We start from the raw sequence: 19,834 nt of genomic DNA on the forward strand, positions 1-19,834 counted from the left end.
CCCAGCCCTCAATGTGCTTTTCAAGAGCATGACCTACTTCCTCCCACTGGTCCTGCCTCGTCACGTTACCACCCTTCACCCAGTAGTGCCACCAGCTAGGGACCAGGCCTTCCGTACATTTCCCTCTGCCCCACCCCCCACGGCCTCATCTCCACCTCACGATGCAAAAGGAATTTAGTTTACCTCCATTCCCGCAGCCTTAACAGTTTCAGCATTGCTCAAGAGAAGACTCTCCTCTGAGACTAAAGGCAACCTTTCAGTTGTAAGCCTTTATAAAATGAAACACAAAGTTACAAACATCTGCTAGACAATAGTGCCCTCCAAACATTGCCATTCTGAAAGGGAGGAATAGGAAAATAGCAAGGAGGAATCGGACCAAAGCAAGACTGAAATCCAGCAGGGCAGACATTAATTCCTGCAGCTCCATGACCCGCCTCAGGATCACATGGTGGCATGCCGAGAGCTCCAAAGGGCTCGGGCAGCCCTGCTCCTGTGTCCTTGCCACACACTCTTGCTTAGGCTTGCCCGTCCACTGCCCAAAGCTTTCCTCCACAGGCAGTCAACATTCCTGGCATCTCCAACTTCCTGTGTCTCGTTTTGGGCTCAGTTTCACCCTCACGCATGGTACATCACTCTCTCAGAGGCTGCTGGTAAGAACTCTGGTCGCATTGCCTGGCCTCCCAGGCCTTGCTCTGTGGAAGCCTCGGTGACCCCACAACTCCTAAGTTCTGGATGCCTGCAAAAACGTGGACAATGCCAAGGTCTCTCACCAGTGGGGGGAGTAGCCAGACCCTTTTGGATGCAGTGATTTCTGAGTGCCCAGATGGCTCAACATGGGGAAATGAACCCCAAGGAAACAATTCCCTAAGTAGCCATGTGTGAGCCGGTATCCTGGGGCTCTCCTCCCCAAGCAAAGTATTTGAAAGGTGTTTACACTTTTACACCATTGGTCCTGAGAGGGCTAGTCTACCGATGCCTGAGGTGCTCTCTAGGTATCTTTCCTACCGTACCGTGCAAAGTATTTGACAACTTCTTCTTCCTCTTGCTCCCCCTCCCTCTCCCCTCCTCCTCCTCCTGCTCCTCCTCCTTTTCTTCTTCTTCCTCTTCCTCTTCCTCTTCCTCTTTTTCTCCTTCTCCTTCTCCTCTTCCTCCTCCTCCTCCTCCTTCCCTGGGAATTGAACCTGGAGGCACTTTACCACCGAGCTCAGCCCCAGCCCTTTTCCTTGTTTTATATTTTGAGACCGAGCACCACTAAGTCCCTTAAGGCCTTCTTAAGTTGCTGAAGCTGGCTGGCCTCAAGCTTGCCACCCTCCTGCTTCAAAGTCCTAAGTTACGGGGTTGCAGGAGGCTACCACCACACCTGGGTACTTGACTTCTTTATAACAGCATTAATCTTATTAGCAAGCATACTCTCTTTGGTTGCAACTTCAAACTTGCACATTTTCTGGCCAAACTGTAAGTTTTTTGAGGCTTTTCACATCATCTTTACTCCTGATTTTCTCTGTAAATTTGGATAAAAGCAGCTAGCAATATTCATGCCTCTGCCTGACTGCTGGGCTGCCTGGAAACTTCCTCCACCAGATTAACTAATCTCTCGCCTTAAAGTCAGCCTCATGCAAACTCCAGGACATGGGACAATGTGGACAAGTATGAATTCCCGACAGAGCCCTCAGGTCCGTCTGTAACCCAGGAGCACAGCCTTACTGTCTGCAATCCTGTCGCCATTCTGGTCTTCTGAACTCTCATTAGAATCACCAGTTGAGCTCTCCATACAGTATTCTATGGCTTCTCTGCCCTGCTCCTCTAAACTTTTCCAAGTTCCTCCTGCAAACCGATTTCAAAGGCTCTGGATCACATTGTCAGGTATAGTTACAGTGACAGCCCCATTTCTTGGTACCGATTTTCTGTCTTAGCTTTGTATTGCCGTGACAAAATACCTAAAACAAACAATTTGGAAGGAGGAAAGATTTATTTTGCCTCATGGTTTCAGAGATTTCATGGTCAGTTAGCTCTGTTGTTTTTGGACCTGTGGTGTGACAGAACATTACAGAGGGAAGCACTTGGTGGAACAAAGCTCCTCACCTCGTGGTGTCCAGGAAACAGAAAGAGAGCAGGGAGGGACCAGGGTCTCAACATACCCTTCAAGAGCTTGACCCCAATGAGCAACTTCCTCCAAGTTACCGTACCCATCAAAGTGTCCACCACCCCCCAGCACCTTTATCAGCTGGAGACAAAGCTCTCCACACATGAGCTCTTGGGGGACATTTAAGATCCAAACCATAACAGGAATAAAGGCAACAGAGGAGAAAAGAGGGTCTTTACAACAAATGGTGCCAGAACAACTGGATATCCACAGGGGGGAAAATGAGCCTAGACTCAGAACTTAAACCTTTCACAGGAATAAACTCAAAATGGACCCACAAACCTGAATTAACACGCAAAACTACAGAACTCCTAGAGGACAGGAGACAAACCTAGATGACCTTGAGCATGGTGATGACTTTTTAGATAACAACATTAAAGGCATGATCCATGGCAGGAATAATTGATAAGCTAGAATCCATTAAAATTTAAAATTTCTACTCCATAAAAGATAATGTCAAAAGGATAAGACATGTCACAGAAAGAGAAAATATTTGCAAAAGACACATCTAATACAGGAGTGTTATTGAAAATATACAAGGAATTCTGAAAACTCCACCTTAAGAAAATGAACACCCTCTTTAAAAATGGGCAAAAGACTTAACAGACCTCATCAAAGAAGATACACAGATGGCAATAAACAAGTGAAAAGATCTTCCGCATTAGGTAGCTGCAAATTAAAACAGCAATGAGATAGCCATACACACACCAAACATTACACACATTACCAAAATCCAAAACACTGACACCACCAGATGCTGGTGAGGATGTGGAGCAACAGGAACTCTCATTCATTGCTGGTGAGAATGCAAACAGTACAGCCACTGTGAAAGACAGGTCAGCACTTTCTTACAAAAAATTACTCTTGCTACACGATTCAGCATTTATATTCCTTATAGATAAAAAAAAATTTGTCCCCACAAAAACCTGCACACACACACACACACACACACACACACATCAGATTTATTCATAATTGACAAAACTTGAAAAGAACTCGTGGTACATCTAGACCATGGAATATTATTTAGTGCTAAAAAGAAATAAGCTATCATACCATGAAAAGATATAGAGGAAATTTAAATGCATATTACTAAGTGAAAGAAGCTAATCTAAAAGGGCCATATGTTGTGTGAATTCAACTACATGACATTCTGAGAAAAGCAGATCCATGGAGACAGTAAAAAGGTCAGTGGTTGCCAGATGTTAGTGGGGAAAGAAGGATGAGTAGGCAGAGCACAGAGGAGTTTTAGGGCAATGAAACCATTTTGCATGGTACCACCATGGTGGCTACATATAGCGCACGTCTATCTAAATCAAGTCCTACACCAAGAGCGAACCTTAATATGCACCTTGGGCAATAAGGATGTGTTGGTATAGGTTCATTGATTGTGACCAGACTACCACTCTGCTGCAGAGTCCGGACAGGACAGTGGCTGTATATCTATGAGTGAGGGACATGCGGGAAATCTCCACACTTCCTGCTCAGTGTTCTCTTTAACCTGAAACTGCTGTAAAACCCAAAGTTATTAATTTTAAAAAGTCTACAAATGACCAATTGACCAAATGGCTGTAATACGACCACATGCCTCACCTCATTGGTCATTCACAAAATGCATATAAAACCCACAAAAGACACAATCGAAGGGCACCAGGAAGGTAACAAGTCCGTCAATGCCAAACATTGAAAAGGAAGCAGAGCATTTAGAACTCCCATCCGCTGCGGGAGGAGGCATAAATGGATGCAATCCTACTTTAGAAAACATCTAAGCATTAACTAGAAAACTGAAGATGCACACACCCTCCAGGTTTTACTCCTGGTTTACAGAAACTCAAAAATGTGAGCCAGGAACAATGACATGGTTTGGAAAGATGATCTCGGATTGTGTTTCTATAACAAAATACCCTGAACTATTTCTGTAAATTGAAATCTATTTCTCACAGTTCTGGAGGCTGAGAAGCCCAAGGTCAAGGTACTAGCTGCGTTTTTGTCTGGCAGGGCTACTCTCTTCTTCACCTTGTTCCCTCCCAGGCTGCATCCACACATGGTGATAAAATGAGGGAGGAGCCCTATGTCCAAATCCCCTTGGAAAGGCCTTCCCTCCTTACCTAGTTTTTTTGGACATAAGTCTCAATGTGAGTTTTGGAGAGGACTAAAGCATTCAGACAATAGCACTAACTGGAAGTAACCAAGTCTCTACCCAGCAGGACCAGTTAATTCATGGCACAAACAATGGAGTACCCCAGAGCAGTGGCAAAGATCAGCCACCCTGGCATACCATAACGTGGGTCAGTCTCAAAAGTGTGATGATAGTAAAAGAAGCCCAACGTGAAGGTGTGGGTGTACTCCAACTCCATGAATACATACTTAAAAACCAGACCGAACCCAACCTTACTGGTTAGGGTGAATAAGCTGGAAGAAGTAGAAAGCAAAGCCAGGAAGGAGTCCCACTAAAATCATGATGGGGCTATATCTCAGGGGAAGAGGGCTGGAAGAGAAAGGGGTGTGTTGGTAAACTACTTAGGGAAACGAGATCAGGTCTTTCTCTGGACTTGGGCGCTGACTGTACAACATAGGCTTTGTGATTATTCACTATGGCATTCATTTGTGTTTTGCATATACTTTTCTGTATGTGTGTCATCTTTCACAAAGCTAATAAAGGTTATAAAACAAGAAAAAGGTTCATTACTGAAAGCAGGGATCCAGTTCCAGTGGAACAGGTACAACAGAGCTGATTTCAAGAGCCTGGGTGGGCCTGGGTTCATGGAAAGGGGAATCCTCATTTTTGGTCCATGGGAAGACCACATTTCTGCTTCAAGAGTGTCAGCTTGCAGGTGGAGGGGATTCCTTAGCTGCAATAAAATTTAATGCAAGGACTCAGATATTCTTTAATGACCTGACTCTGCTGACGAGCAAGACTCAAGATAAAACTGAGGCTTCAAATCCCAGGCCTGTCTGAAAATGCTCCATTGGCTCAACTCTGGGTAGAGAAACCTTTCTTCTCAAGTATCTCCAGAGTTCTAGGACGACAGGGTGCTTCCTTTGTGATGTCATCAGCACCTTTCTCGACCTCACCCACCAGAACTTTCCAATATTGATAATTGGTAGCGTCTCCTGGTGGTGGATGACAGTAACCTCCCCCAGTCTTGAATTTCCCTTCTTCCGGGAGAGAAAGAGGTTGGATAAAGAGGCTGCTGCTGGCTAAGAGCTCAGACCTGAGGGGGCCTTGGTGAGTGGAGCCCCGCTTAAGTCATGGATCAGGAGGGCAGGGACCCAGGAGAGGGAGGCCTGGATTCTCTGTTGTGCGAATGCCAAGTGATTACAGGGTCCTCCACTCGCCCACCAACCTGACGATGCCCAAGTTGAGAACAGTGCTGTGTGCCAAGATCTGACCCAGATCTCTAGAAATCTGTCTGGTTAGACTGACAACACTGAAAACAATGGTTTCCATCCCAATTAGCTACCTCCTGTCTTGTGCAGGAACTCAATTCCCTTCTGCCTGGAAAGGCAGGTTGGAGTATATGATGGAATCCAAACTCCCACAGTGAGCCCACTTTCTTAGACAGTCTTTATTTGGCTCTCTTTAAAAAAAATGTTCTTTTAGTTGTTGCTGGACCTTTATTTTTATTTATTTATATGCGATACTAAGAATCGAACCCTGTGCCTTACACATGCTAGGTGAGTGCTCTACCACTGAGCCCTGTACCCCAGCCCTTTATTTGGCTCTTGGGAACAAAGGCTATCCTAGAGTATCTGGATTGTCCCTTAAAATATGAATGGTACCTTGGTTCTGCTTGAAAATACTGTCTCTGTTGGTGTCAAAAATTCATATTCTGGATCCTAGAACAGAATCTGCAGTTGACTCTCATCACCTCTAGACCCACCGCCCCTGCTTTCCTCCACCCAGCAGCTTGTCCAGTGCCAGGCCTTGAGGGAGATGGGGCATTAGTGTGTGGATCCCCTGCTCCTGAGCCGAAGGAGTGAGTGTGGAACCGAGGAGAAACAGGCCTGCAGCACACCTAGCAGCTCTCCCTGGCCACCTACCTTTGCCCTCTCATGCTGAGTTTCCCTGAGCATCTCAACTGGGTGGTGCAGGAAGGCTGCCTAAGTCACCAAGGTGGTGCACAAGTTGTGTTTGGTTTGGGCAATTACAAGGAATTCCGCAATGACTGTCTTGTGCAGGCAGGTCTTTGTGAGCCCAGGCGAGTATTTCTGATACGATTCCTAGAGACCAAGGGTGAGTTCCAAGGCCTCCAAGGGATCAAGACCACTCTGGGCTCTGAGGCTGTGCTCTGGCAGCTCTTACTGGGCTGGTCTAGGACCCCAGGCAATTTCACCCATCAGTTTTCCAAATCAGCTTGCAGACCCTTCTCAACTGGGTCATCAAGGGAACACTGACTTCACCCCCGTAGACACTGTGCTAGACACTAGACATAAAAAAGGAAACACAATCGGACTGTAAAAAAATTGAAAATCTTTCGTGGGAGGAAGTAAATATTAATGAATTAAAATCTGCTTTCTGATTCTTGAAGAAAGGTATCGTTTTAGGTGACTGAGTTTGCTAGATGCTGAAGGTTTCTCTCCATAACATACAAACTTTATTTTAACCAATTTTTACTGAAATTACTTTCTCTATATCTCATAGCTTCTCTTTCAAATAAAATATTCAGTTGACAATTTAACCTAAGTGATGCAGGGTTGTTGTTCTGAGCGTATTTCCTATATGGACCTACAATACAACCATGCCCTGCCAGGCTCTTGGAAGGACCCTGCAATCACTTACTCTTGCCTTTTGCTGATTCCACCTTACTTGCTTTTTCATAAGTTCTTTCTCCTGCCAATCTGCTCCTGCTCATTTGCTGTGGGCCTCAAAACCAGGAATCTGGGCTTAGCACTAGGCTATTGGTGCAGCAGCTGTAACAAAGATCAACAACGGTGGCTTCACAGTGTGTTTTGCTCTCCCAAGGTGGCTGGCATTCTAGGCTTCTTTCCACTCCAGGTCATCCTGAGACTCTACTTCTTCCTGTCTTTGCCTGGTCAAGCTGCAGGGGTTGTCCTGGTCAGTATCATCAATGCTTCCCTCCCCTCCACCCCCACATCCACAAAGGAGAAAGAGAACGTGAAGGGCAGGCAGCTCCCTGTCAAGGGTCACTTCCACTCACATCCACTGGCCAGGACTTAGTCCATGGCTGTAGCTGGCTGCAAAGGGGGTGTGGGACACATAGTTTTGGCAGGGTAGCTGTAGCGGCAGGTTGCAACCTTTAGAGCTCTCCTGCTAAAAGGAAGAAGGTAGGAAAGGATATTAGGGGGCTCAGCAGTCTCTGCCACACTGCTTCTGTTGAAATTGTGTGTGGCGGTGTGCTCCAGCTGAAAACAGTAGGGCTCTCATGCAGAAAAAGCCCCTGACTTTGTCAGACAGATGCATCTGTGTGGGCTACTCAGGGTCCTTTTGCTTCTTATATATTGTTCTGAATTATGCTCCCAGACAAATTGTGGAGGTTAACTCCCATCCCAATCCCCGTGAGTGACAGCATGGAAAGGGTTTTCAGTGCCACAGAGGTTGAGAACAAAGGTCAAAACCCTCTGTTATCCATTCCCACCCATCTTTACAGAGACCCTTCTACCAGCCTGACCCTCACCTGGGTGGTCAATGTGTAGTTGGCTGGACACTGGGAATCACTCCTTCGCCACTGTGCAGCCAGCCCCTCTGGGCTGCAAGGGTTCACCATCCTCCTCCTCTGCATCCCCTTCTATTGCATGTCCCGGTGCCTACAGGTCTCTCCTCAAGGGCTGGAGTGGGGTGAGTACAGGCTCAGCAGCAGATACTGTCATGAGGGAGCAGAGAAGGATTCCACTCGGTCCCGCTACAAAGGCAGCAATGACCAGTATTTCTAGAGTACTTACTTTGCCTACAATATCTTAGAGCGTCCCTTAGGAGCGTCTCCCATTTTACATGCAGACGATGAAGCTTAGAGAGGTAAGTTCCATATACAGGTGGCCCAGCTGGAAATGGAATCCAGACAGCTAGAGTTCTTAATGTACTCTTGTATTTATCTGGTTTGTCCTGTATCCACCAGCCCTTCTAAAGAGGCATAATAAAAGGGTTAGGGCAGAGAGGCCTTAGACCCCAACCAGTCCAGTCCCCTCTGTTACAGAGAGAGGAAAAAACAAAAGGCCATCAAATGAGCTGCCCCAGATTGCACAGCACGGTGGTGGCTGAGCCAGGGCTAGAACTCAGCCCCCAGCACTCTGTTGCCACTGCATAATAGATGATCAAAGTCTTCCTGTGCCCTGACTGAGGAAATGAGGGCGTGAGTGGGAGAGTGAGGACGCGAATGGATAGGCCCTGACAGATTCTGTCTAGTGGCTCATCCCTGTGTTCTCATGGTGTGGCCGGACAGGTGCATGGCATGGGGAGACAAAATCAGGGGGCCCAGCATAGTGGTAATGTAGGGGGGGGGATTGTGCTGCTGGTTATGGGGGAGCCTACCCAATGAAAATGCTACCTTTTGTCCCCCTCCTCTAGTGTCTCACAGTGCTGTCACCGTTTCCTCTATGTTCTTTTAATCATATTGCTACAACTCTGAGCTGTTGGAAGGGAGTCACCTGTGGAGATTATTCAGTAGTGCTCCTGTCCCGTTAGCACTGTAATGGAAGTGCTGGATAATGTCTATTAAATAAATGTGCCTACGCCCCTGCCTGGGGGACAGAGGCTGTCTGCAGCCCCTTATTTAGCATGCTGATCTTTGGGGTCCAAACCAGGGGTATCTGTCCCCAGGGTCAAAACCAGCCATCTCTAGCTGAGTAGCCAGGTCTTTGATGAAACTAGAGACCCACTTGAGGAATACGGCCCCTGACAAACTGGAAATGACCCAACCCACTCCCTTGGGCTTCCTGGGTGGGGCTGTGGCCAATTTGTAGGTCTTTTGCCAGGGAGGAAGAAGCCGGAACTGGATTGAGCCACTGAGCCGTGCCAGGAGGTGGTCCTTGGGCGGGGCAGAGCGCTACCTTTGTGGGGTTTGGTGTCTTTTCTAGCTTCTGGCTGAAGGGACTAGGAGGCCTCGGAGGAGGAGAGTTTGAGGGTAGGGTAGGGGAACCTGCAGCTGCCAGGCCCAGAGCATCAGTCGTTGCTGGAGCAAACTGCAGCAAGGGACCGGCAGTCTGGTGCGTTGGAGACGGTAATTTGCAGATGGTTTCTGGTAGCGATAGGATTTCCGTGGCAGAGCCTGAGCCTCTGAATATGATAACCCAGCGACAGGTCAGAGCAGCCGTGGGGCGGGGCCAAGGTTGGCTCCTGCTGGGAGGAGCCGGGATGCCGCTCCCGCGGTGATGCGGAGGGGAATTTGCTGACAGTCCCTTGCCAGGTGGGGCTGGCTTCACCAGGCCGCGAGGAGGAGGACCAGCTGGCAGTCTCCTCCCAGGTAGGGAGCGTGTTGCCTGTCACCGCACCCGGCAGCCCGAGCACCTTGCCTGGGGCCGGGCCGTGGCGCCGAGCGCGCAGATGTGGTGAGCACGCCGGTGGCGTGAGCCAGGACAGATGGGCCCGGAGAAGAGGCGAGAATCCGGGTCCTGGACGAGGGAGGGGGCGGGGAAGGACTGAGAGCTCTGTGCTTTCCCGGACCTCGGACGGGGAGGGGTGGGGGTGGGGGAGACTGCGCCACTGTGCCTCGCCACGCTGGCTGTCCCCAAGCCTGCACCCAGGGAAGGGTGAACTGAGCCGCCCACCAAGGAGGGCCATTGCTTGGTAGACTCGTCTTTAGCGGGTGGGGGGATGGAGGTGGGTGGAGGCTTGTCTGGGGGACCCCTGGCTCCTGCCAGGTGGGAATTACGGCTCAGGATCGCCCCACCCCACCCAGGGACTCCCGGGGCTCTGCCGCCCACTCATTGGGCTGAGATGGGGGAGGCAGTCGACTCCACCGGTATGGGTGTCGACCACGTCACTGCTGAGCTGCCGCCGACTGGGGGGTCCTGTTCTATGCTAGGTGGTCCTGGACTCCTGGGCCCCCAGGGGCAAGGGGTACCACCTTTCCCCCACGTGCTTCCAAAGAAAGGTTCTTGCTTCCATTCTCAACTTGGCCTTGAGAGAGAAACTGGGATTGAATGAAGGCCCTGGGGAAACTGAGGCCCAGGGGCACTATGGTTTGACCAAGGTCATTTGCAGGTCCCACAGAGCTGGCCTCCCAGGCAATTCTTTCCCCTGATCCCTTCTGGAGGGGCAGGGGCTGTTCTCTATCTCTAAACCTTTGGTTCATCTGGGATACCGTGTCGTCCACCCCCACCCCCACCCCCCGCTCCTGTGCAACTCCTGCATGGGGCTCCAGTGTGCCATGGGTGTGCACATCAGTGTCTGGGGCGGGAGGAAGCTGCTCAGGAGAGATGCTCATCTGGGCAGAGCGGGTGATGCAGAGGTACTTCAGGGAAAGAATGAGAGTTGGCATCTGGGACAGCCAGAGGGGCAACCTAGGTTCCCAGCATCCGTCCTGTGTGTAGCCTTGATGGAGAGGCCCAGGGGGAGTTCCCTGGCTGCTGTGGCATGGACAGTGCTGAGGGAGACAAGCAGATGGACTTTCTTCTTTAACGGCCATGAGGCTCACTGGAGAAGGGGGAGGGGGCAGGGAGCATGTTCGCGAGTCACCTTCTCTCAGCTCTTCTGACTGTTGTCCCCAGGCGTCATGGACCCCATTGACTCTGTTGCCCTTCCAGGTGAACTTTTCCTCAGATCACCTGTCCTCCTCCTCCCTGGGGCAGATACCATTCTCCAGAGGGAAACTGAGGCAGGGAGAGAGTGATGGGTCTTAGACCTGGAGCCAACTATCGTCATTGTACATATGAGGAAACTGAGGCACAGAGGAGCAGCAGGTTGCTCCGCCTCTCACCCGCACACAGGGCTTCTGACTCCCAGTCCAACACAGGACAGGCAAGGGACAGCTCCTCCTGGCTCCTACTTGTCTCCTGACTGTCCTGGCTCTGGCAAGTCCAACTGTGAGTGCAGGTGTGGGAGCCCAGGGGACAGAACCCGGACTTTCTCCTCTTTTAAGATGTGCTTTCTAGTTAGCTGGGTAGGAAGCATCCTGAAGAGGGGAATCAGTCACTAGGCTACCCTCCCAGCATGCTCCTGCGTTTCTATGGGCCTGTCGGAGCCAGAGGTAGCCCTCCTGCCCTGGTGCCGGCAGCTGTGAACACAGCTTGGGAGCGGGGACCCCCAACTGTAAGGGGCCCATGAGCACAGGGACCTTGGTTAGCTCTCTGACAGCATGTCAGGGTAGGAGCTCTGACCAGCCTGTTATAAAAGGAGTACCTGGCTCACAAGTTATTGCGTCCCAGAGACATCCCCTGACCACAGAGCCCTGAAGCTGGTCTCATGGACTCCACAGCATGCCTTGGATAATGATTGCTAAGAATCTCTGGGGTGATCTGTGGTCCCCAGAAAACCAGATGGGAACCAGCTGCTTGTAGGGCAACCAGTGTAGTGCCAGAGAATAGAGAACCCGCCCTACTAGAGGGAGACCATGTGTCTGGCTCCTCCTTTGGGGTTCTTTCTCCAGGAAGAAGGCTGGTGCCCCATGGTCCCAGGAAGCTGGTGATATGTGTCCCTCCTGGCTAGCAGAGGCAGGGCCAAGCCTCAGGGAGCTTTCTTTCTATCCTTGGGTCCTGGAGGAGAATCAGACTTGTGGATCAGAGCAGAGAGCCTGTTTTGGACCAAGAGTCCCTGTTGGCTGGCACTCTGCCCTTAGCTTCCCTACCTGACAGCTGGGTGTGAAGATACCTCCAGATGGGTGGGAGGGCTTTGGAAACTATCAGGTGTTTATTTCAGACAGGAAGTGTTATTCCCGGAGACTTTGGCCTTCACGGAAGCTGTTTCATACCTCAGTGAGGGAAACGTAGTTGCTCCCTCTATGGAGGATGCCCTCTCCCTCCGTGTAGCCAGACTGGGACCCTTTCCGTGCTCGGAATGCTGGCCTTCCCAGCCCACCTCAAGCTGTGTTTCGGCTCTGGAGGGCTTCCCTTAGCCTGTCCTTAGTTAACATGTGTAACAGGATTCCCACCATGAATTGCTAGTGTCTGGTGACACCGTGGGCTTTCCTACAAGCCTGTGGGCTCCTGCAAAACTTCTGTCCGGTGGATTCTGCTCTGGCCCTTCCTGGGAGGTAGCTGGTGGAAGAAGCACAGAGAGAAGGGACTTCATGTGCTGGGAGCTCTTTGCACTGCATCCAGGGTGCAGGAATCCAGGGGCACTCAGGCCACGGGCCGGCTCGCGCTGGGAAGGCTGTTGAAGTGCTTAGGCGAAGCGCTCGGAATGGAGTGAGGTCAGCAGCTTTGAGTGCCCCATCTTGCTGGAGGAGGGGCCCTGCACTCTCCCCTCCCCCTCTCCTGGGAGGGTGGTGGTTTGTGCAGCTCACACACCAGCACACATGGTGTCTGGGGGCTCCATGGCCTTGCCCATGTGTGGGCTGCTCTAACTCCAGCAAGGCTAAGCCACAGGGGAAGCCGAGCTGAGGACCTGGGGCCACTGAGACGAGATGTGGGCAGTTCATGAAGCCGGTGTGTCCTTGTTCTAGATCTTCCTGCGTTGCTCGGGGCCAACCAAGAGTGGTTCTTAGGGGAACTCCCTGGAGTCAGAACTCCTTATCCTGTGTCTTTAGGGCAGAATATGCAGCTAAGCTGCCATGCTCCAGCTGGTTCTGAGACATACAGAGAGACAAAAGGGGTGGGGACACCCCATTATCACCTCCTGCCTCCTCCTAGTCATTCCTTTTCCCAAAAGGGAAATGGAAGCATGGACCCACTCAGAAAAACCAGAACTAGGACCCAGGCGTCCTGGGTGCCCACTTCTGCTTTCCGTACCCTTCCCCTCTGCTGTCTTACGTGAGCACCCTCAGGAGACTAAAAGGGCTGGGAAGAGCTGTAGCACAGCCTGAATATGTGGGGCCTTCATGCCTGCCACGTCAGGGTCTCTGGTGTCCTAGAGGATCGGCTTCTAGTGGAAAGCCTACCTATCATCCCCCCCTTATCATTGAGTGGCCTGGCCAGTGGAGGTGGCCCTGGAGATGGGAGCCTTCTCACTGTGGCTGTCTTTTTCAGAATTGTGCCAGGCGGAGGAACACTGGCTTCAAATCCTAGGGCCCTGGAAAAAGACCAGGGGACCCTAAAATCTTTAAAGATCCAGGGGACCAACATGGTCCTGTGGCCAGTTAATCAGGGAGATGATTGTTCACTGGGTTTTTGAGCATGAGACCTGATCACCTCAAGGTATCTGAGTGGCAGTGAGCTAGAAGTGCTGGAGAGGGCAAGGGGAGACTCGCCGAGGGCCCTGTGGGGGAGATCGACCTTGCTCGATGGGCGCGGGAGCATGGGGGACCCTTCACACAGGGACACTGCCCAGCACTTAGAGCTGGGCTCCTGCCTGCTCTTACCTGTTCATTTTCCTTCTGTGAAGCTTCCGTTTGCAGCTTGATGAAATGTGCTCACTGCATGGGCTGCTGGGAAGATGGACAGGAGGGAGGAGAAAGATGTCCAGGGCAGCGCTTGGTGACTATGTCCCCTCGCCATTGGCTTACCTCTCTATCTCTAGTGGTCAGCTCTCCAGGGACCTCTAGGATGACTGGCCATGCTTTGGGGGCCTCACACAGTGTGTGGCTAACAGTTAAAGTAGCTGTAGGCACTGTTAGAACTGACTGTTCCCTTCAAAAAAGCGTCAGGTCCCCGAGGACCTGGCAAAGGGGAACTTGACTCAGAACCAGAGGGGAACAGGTCTGCTTCACTACAGCAGCACACCATTGCTGGCCAGGGAGCCCCTCCTGGGCCAGGACCACCTGTGCCCAGGTCTGTAAACTAGGCCCTGCCTTCTCAGGCACCAGAACAGCCTGAACAGAGAGCCTGGCCTGGGACCTTGGTACCTCTCAGCGTCCTCATGTGCCTGGTCATTACTCTTGAATACTTCTCATGCCTTAGGAGAGAGGTGGAGCAGGCAAAAGTAGCCCCTTACCAGAGGAGGAAACTGAGACTTTGACAGGTTGTTTGAGCTTCACACACACACACACACACACACACACACACACACACCACACACCACAGAATGTGAAGCAGGCCACAGCCATCTGACTCCAGAGAGGCCATCAGGGAGCTGTCCTCCCCAGCACCGCAGACACATCCTGAGCTCACCTCGGTTGCTGTTGGTGGTGGTTTTGCTGAAGTTGCTTAAGGCAGAAGGACTTGGAAGTGAAGGTCGTGTTTCTCCCCTTCCCCTCCACTCTGGGCAGGGTGCCCAGAACTGGGTCTGCTGAAGGACAGCTCTGTCACGAGAGTCAGGGAAACGGAAGGACAAGATTCTGCCCCACCCCCACTGGAGCAGAGGAAGGAGACCCAGGCTCCGTGCTCCCTACTCCAGGGTGGCTCCTCGAGGCCTGTGCGGTTTGGCCTGTGTGGAGCTGCCAGGGCGCAGGGGGACTGGAAGCGATGCACAGGTCTCAGGCCCTGGTCACAGCGCAGCAAGTGGAGGAGCACGAGGGTCCCCAGTCCCAACCCTCGCCCAGTGGGTCTGAGAAAGGAACCCAGACTGAGAAAGGAGCAGCCCTGACCTTCTCCCAACAACAGAAGAGGGGATTTGGGAGAGCAGGCCTTGGCCCAGGGGCTGGGTAGCCCAGTGATCCTGCCTACTGAGTCATCTATGAGCCCAGGTCTGCCCTGGGCCCTCCTCCTCGGCTCCCCGGAGTCTGCCGTGGAAGGTTCATCTGGATCAAGCCCAAACTCGCTTTCCAGTGAGGCCCCTTCCTGAACCCTCTGCTGTTGCTCAGAGGTGCTTCGTGTGTGAGGAGGGGGATGTGTCTGATCACCTTTACGTTTTTACAGGATAACACACTTTTTTCTGCCCCTGCTCACCCCCAGCTCAGCTAAAAAGCGTGATCCTGGCAAATTGGATTTTATCAAAAAGAGATCGTTTTCTGTCCATGACCCGGATTGCGGCGCCCATCTCCTCCTCCTGTTCCAGACCTTGTCCTCATCCCCACGCTTGTCTTTTCTGACCCCGTGTCCCTCAAAGTTCTCCTCCTCCTCCATGAAGCCCTCTCACAATCTCAGCCAGCAGGGGTCTCGGAGGTCTTTAATGCACTTCTCACATTGAGACTGTCCCTTCTGCTAGACAGTGAGCTCATCCTCCCATTCCCCAAGTGTTCACCGAGGACCAGTCACACACTTGCCCTCGGTAGTTCATGGGGAAGGGGGCAGGTAGGTGAGGACATGGATAATGACAACAGCCTGAGAGTAACAATGATATTCTATAATAATGTCAGTGCAAAGTGCCAGGGGACTTTCTGGAGCTAGTGAAGCTGAAGGTGTGCATACTTTATGACCCACAGCTTCACGTCTAAGTGGATAATTTTTACCTAGAGAAACTCATGCATGTGTATAAGGAGACAGTTCCAAGGATATCTAGGACAGCAATACTTGAAGTACAAAAAAGAGGTCTCAACCACAGTGACTGTGACATCTGCAGTAAGGACATGGACAAGAAAACTGGATGTTGTGCCCCAGTTAAAATAGGTATAATGGAGATTTTATTGCATGTAAATTATACCTTGATAATGCTGATATGTCCATGAACATGAGCACGTGTACGTGCATACATGTGCATGCACGCTCACACTTATCTCTTCTGTATTAACATCACTGAATCTCAAAAACAATGTTGCAAAAAAAAGGGAAATTGCAGAATAATATTAGATTTTAACAAAAATTTCAAAATCATGTTGTGCAGTTAATGGAGACAAACATGTTACGGTACCTACTTGCGATGGTCTCTGCTTCATAGAGTTTTGCAGTACTGGGGATGGAACCCCAGCCTCACGGCTGCTGAGCAAGTGCTCCACCACTGAGCCACACCCCTAGGCCCTGTGGGGGTCTTTGGAGAGAGAAGGAGCTGAGAGGGAAAGAGGAAAAGGGAGAGAGATTCTGATTTGTCGGGAACGCTTCGTTTAACAAAAAAGATCTGAAGCCAAAACAATAGGAGGTGAACATGTGTTCATTTGGTTCATTTTATTCTTTTATCTTTTTCATGTTTCATTTTTTTAAAATTTTAAAAGTGAATCAGGATGTCCGTGGAAAAGCAGTGACTTTTCCCCAGGGACCCAGGGAGAAATAGCTGGGTGTTGAAGGATGGTGGGTGGGTTTAGGTGGGGGAGGGAGCGGAGGGTGGGCGTTTCAGGCCAGGAGACTGGCGGGCCCTTCACACTCTTGAAATGTTTGTTGAATGACTGCTTATCAAGTCCCCCCTCCCTGCCACCTTCTCATCCCCATCTCTGACTTCAACACCTCTATTTCTGAGCTGTGAATATAGTAAATCAGGCCCTGGGGAAAATATCTTGTATAATGTGATGATTTTTTTTTAAGTCTAGATAAACTAATGAGAATCAGAGAAAGATTGAGGCAAATAGATAAAAATGGATATTAAACAGCCACTGATACAGAGAAAACAGGATCCTTGGAGGATACTGTGTTCAACCATATGCAAATTCAGTTGAAAGGTAGCTGGAATGGGGGTTTTTCTGGAATCATATAAATCATCAGTTTGGGTCCAGCGCAGCGGCACATGCCTATGATCCCAGTGGCTTAGGAGACTGAGACAGGAGGATCGTGAGTTCAAAGCCAGCCTCAGCAACTTAGTGAGACCCTAAGCAACTCAGCAAGACCTTGTCTCTAAATAAAATACAAAACAGGACTGGGGATGTGGCTCAGTGGTTGACTGCCCCTGAGTTCAATCTCTGGTCCCCCCTCCCCCCCCGCAAAGAAACATGAAAAATGGAAAAACTCAAAACAGACCAATAATCATGGAAGAAACTGAGTTTTCATTACATTCTCCTCCAAGAAACCAAAGTTTAGACAGAATCTAATTTCTTTCAAGTCTTCTAATTTCTGCTATTTCTGCTTCTAATTTCTATCAGACCTTCAAGGAACAGTTAATTCCAATGTTATTTCAACTGCACCAACCATAACAGATCAGAGTTGGAAAAATTACAAATTATTCTGTGAGGACAGCCCCATTGATACTAAAGATTGACAAAAATAGTACAAAAAAGAGAAAAATTCCAAGGGAAAATCCTCATGTATGAATATTGGTACAAAATTCATAGATTAAATAATAATAATTAGGACCATACAGAATTATATTTTAAAAAATGAATGCACAAAAGCAAGTGGAAATATGTTCCATAAATAGATTCAATATTAGAAAAACTTAATATAATTAAGCAAACTAACAGTAAAAATATGAATATCATATAAATCGTTCCATAAATGCTAAAACAATGCCTAAAAGGCATTTGATAAAATTCAATGTATGTCCTTGATTTTAACTTTTTTTTTTTTTTAGTACCAGGGATTGAACCAAGAGGTGCTTGATCACTGAACCACACCCCAGCCCTTTTTATATTTTATTTAGAGACAGGGTCTCCTCGAGTTGCTTAGGGCCTCACTAAGTTGCCAAGGCTGGCTTTGAACTCACGATCCTGCTGCCTCAGCCTCCCAAGCGGCTGGGGTTACAGGCATGCACCACTGCGCGCAGCTGATTTTAACTCTTTTATTTAATCAAATGTAGACATTGTTTAACACGATGGTGTGTATGTGTGGATATAAATACATATAAGGAAAGAAGAATCACCTTTACCTTAATTCTCTAATCGTACTCTAAAAGTCCAAGCCAACACAAATTTTGAAAATATAAGTTATAGAAAGAGAGGCTGGGGGTGTAACTCGTTGGTGAACCTTGGCTTAGCATGTACAAAGCCTTGGGTCAATCTCTAGGACTAAGAAAGAAAAGGCAAATTTATCCAAATTTAATAAGGGCAAGGATTTAATTTAAAGAGGATTTAATTAATTTAGTAAGGATTGACTACCTGAAGAAAAAAAAAAAAGATTGTCAACTGAAAATTTCAGCAAAAATTATTAAGGACAACATCAAAACAACTGGTAGTAAACACTAGAAATGAAAATTCATGGCATTTCTATATAGAAGCATTAGCAACTTTTGAAAAAGAATGGAAACTGGGGACGGTGGTGTACACCTGTAATCCCAGTGACCTAGGAGGCTGAGGTAGCAGGGTTGCAAATTCGAGGCCAGCCTCAGCAACTTAGAGAGAGCTAAGCAACTTAGTGAGACCTTGTTTCAAAATAAAAAAACAAAAGGGTCTGGGAATGTAGCTAAGTGGTTAAGTGCCCTTGGGTTCAATTTTCACTTCCAAAAGACAGAGAGAGAGAGAGAGAGAGAGAGGGAAATAAGTAGAATGTAAGAAAACATTTGCAACATCAGTAAAAATGGCTAGGACTTAGTCACTAGACGACAGCAGCTCTCTCATTGCTGCTGTTCACACCTGGTCCCTGTGCCTGAAGTACGGCCTGTCTGAACCACCTCGCACACCCATGGAACAGAGGACATTTAACATTTAACATGTGGTAATTACAATAGTAATTGCCCACGTGTTAAATGTGGAGCCTCTTCTACATCCTTCACCTGAAGCCAGATGTGATTTCTCCTGGGCACATTCTGCTCTGGAGACCCGAGTGGTCTTCAAATGGGTATTAGGTCCAGTTGGTCTGTAGTGTTGCTCAAGTCCTCTGTTTCCTTGTTGATCTGTCTGGTGGTTCTAATCCTTACTGGAAGTGAGGTATTGAAATCTGCTGTTGTGTTATTCTCTGTCTCTTCCTTCAATTCTGTCTGTATTTGCTTCATTATTTGGGGGCTGCGAGGTACATATATGTTTTTAATGATCTTATCTTCCTGGTAAATGTACCCTTTATCCTTTGTCTCTTGGAGCAGATTTTGACTATAATAAGTGTGGTCACCTGGTCATACTTGATTACTGTCTTAGTCCGTTTTGTGCCACTATAACAGAATACCTGAGATTAGATCATTTATAATGAACAGAAATGTACTTGGCTTACTGCTCTGGAAGCTGAAAAGTCTGCTACTTCTGTTAACAGCCTTCTTGCTGTGTCATAACAGGATATAAGGAATCAGAGGGAGAGAAAGTGCTCACCAGAGAGGAAAGGAAGCCGAACTCCTTTTTATAACAACCCCACACCCATGATAACAACCTTAATCCATTCTAATCAATGCATCAGCCTAATCAATCCTTTGGGGGCGGGTCCTGGGATTGAACCTAGGGCCTCTCATGTGCTTGGCAAGTGCTCAACCACTGAGCCGCACCCCAGCCCTGATCAAACCCATTCTTAAAGCTACCTCACAGCACTGTGGTACTGGGAATTAGGTTTCCAGCACATGATCTTTGGGGACCCATTTGGGCCACAGCATGGCTACCATCTGCATGGTGCTTTTTCCCATCCTTGCCTTTCAGTCCAGGTGCGTATTTCTGTCTCAGGTTAGTCTCTTCTGGGCAGTCCAGAGCTGCATCTTTCAGTATCCTTTACCTGTTATAACTCATTTAATCCACACTGTAACCCTCCACAGATGGTACAGTTATTATCTCCATTTTCAGATAAGGAAACCGAGGAACAGGAAAGTTAGGTAACTTATCCAGCAGAGTTGGAGTCTGAATTAGGCACCTGACTCTGAGTTGCATCCATCCTGTTATGTAGTTAAGTGGGAATTTTGAATCTAGAGAGGGAGGACAGGAAGTGGTTTACTTAAAAAGTGACTTGAAGACAACTGGACCGCTGTCTAGCTAGCCCCTCGGGGGAAGC

General features: G+C 49.0%; 1 protein-coding gene across 2 annotated transcripts in view; it reads left to right on the forward strand.

Moving 5' to 3' along the window:
- Window positions 1-9,543: 9,543 nt before the first annotated feature.
- Window positions 9,544-19,834, forward strand: part of Tmem63c (transmembrane protein 63C) — a 67,057-nt gene continuing 56,766 nt past the window's right edge. Inside the window, exon 1 of one of the 2 annotated variants that reach the window (XM_047535693.1) lies at window positions 9,544-9,564. The gene's annotated coding sequence lies outside the window, so the exon portion shown is untranslated. The other variant, XM_047535685.1, reaches the window with a different exon arrangement.

Source organism: Sciurus carolinensis, chromosome 2, assembly GCF_902686445.1.
Source record: "Sciurus carolinensis chromosome 2, mSciCar1.2, whole genome shotgun sequence".
NCBI lineage: Eukaryota > Metazoa > Chordata > Mammalia > Rodentia > Sciuridae > Sciurus > Sciurus carolinensis.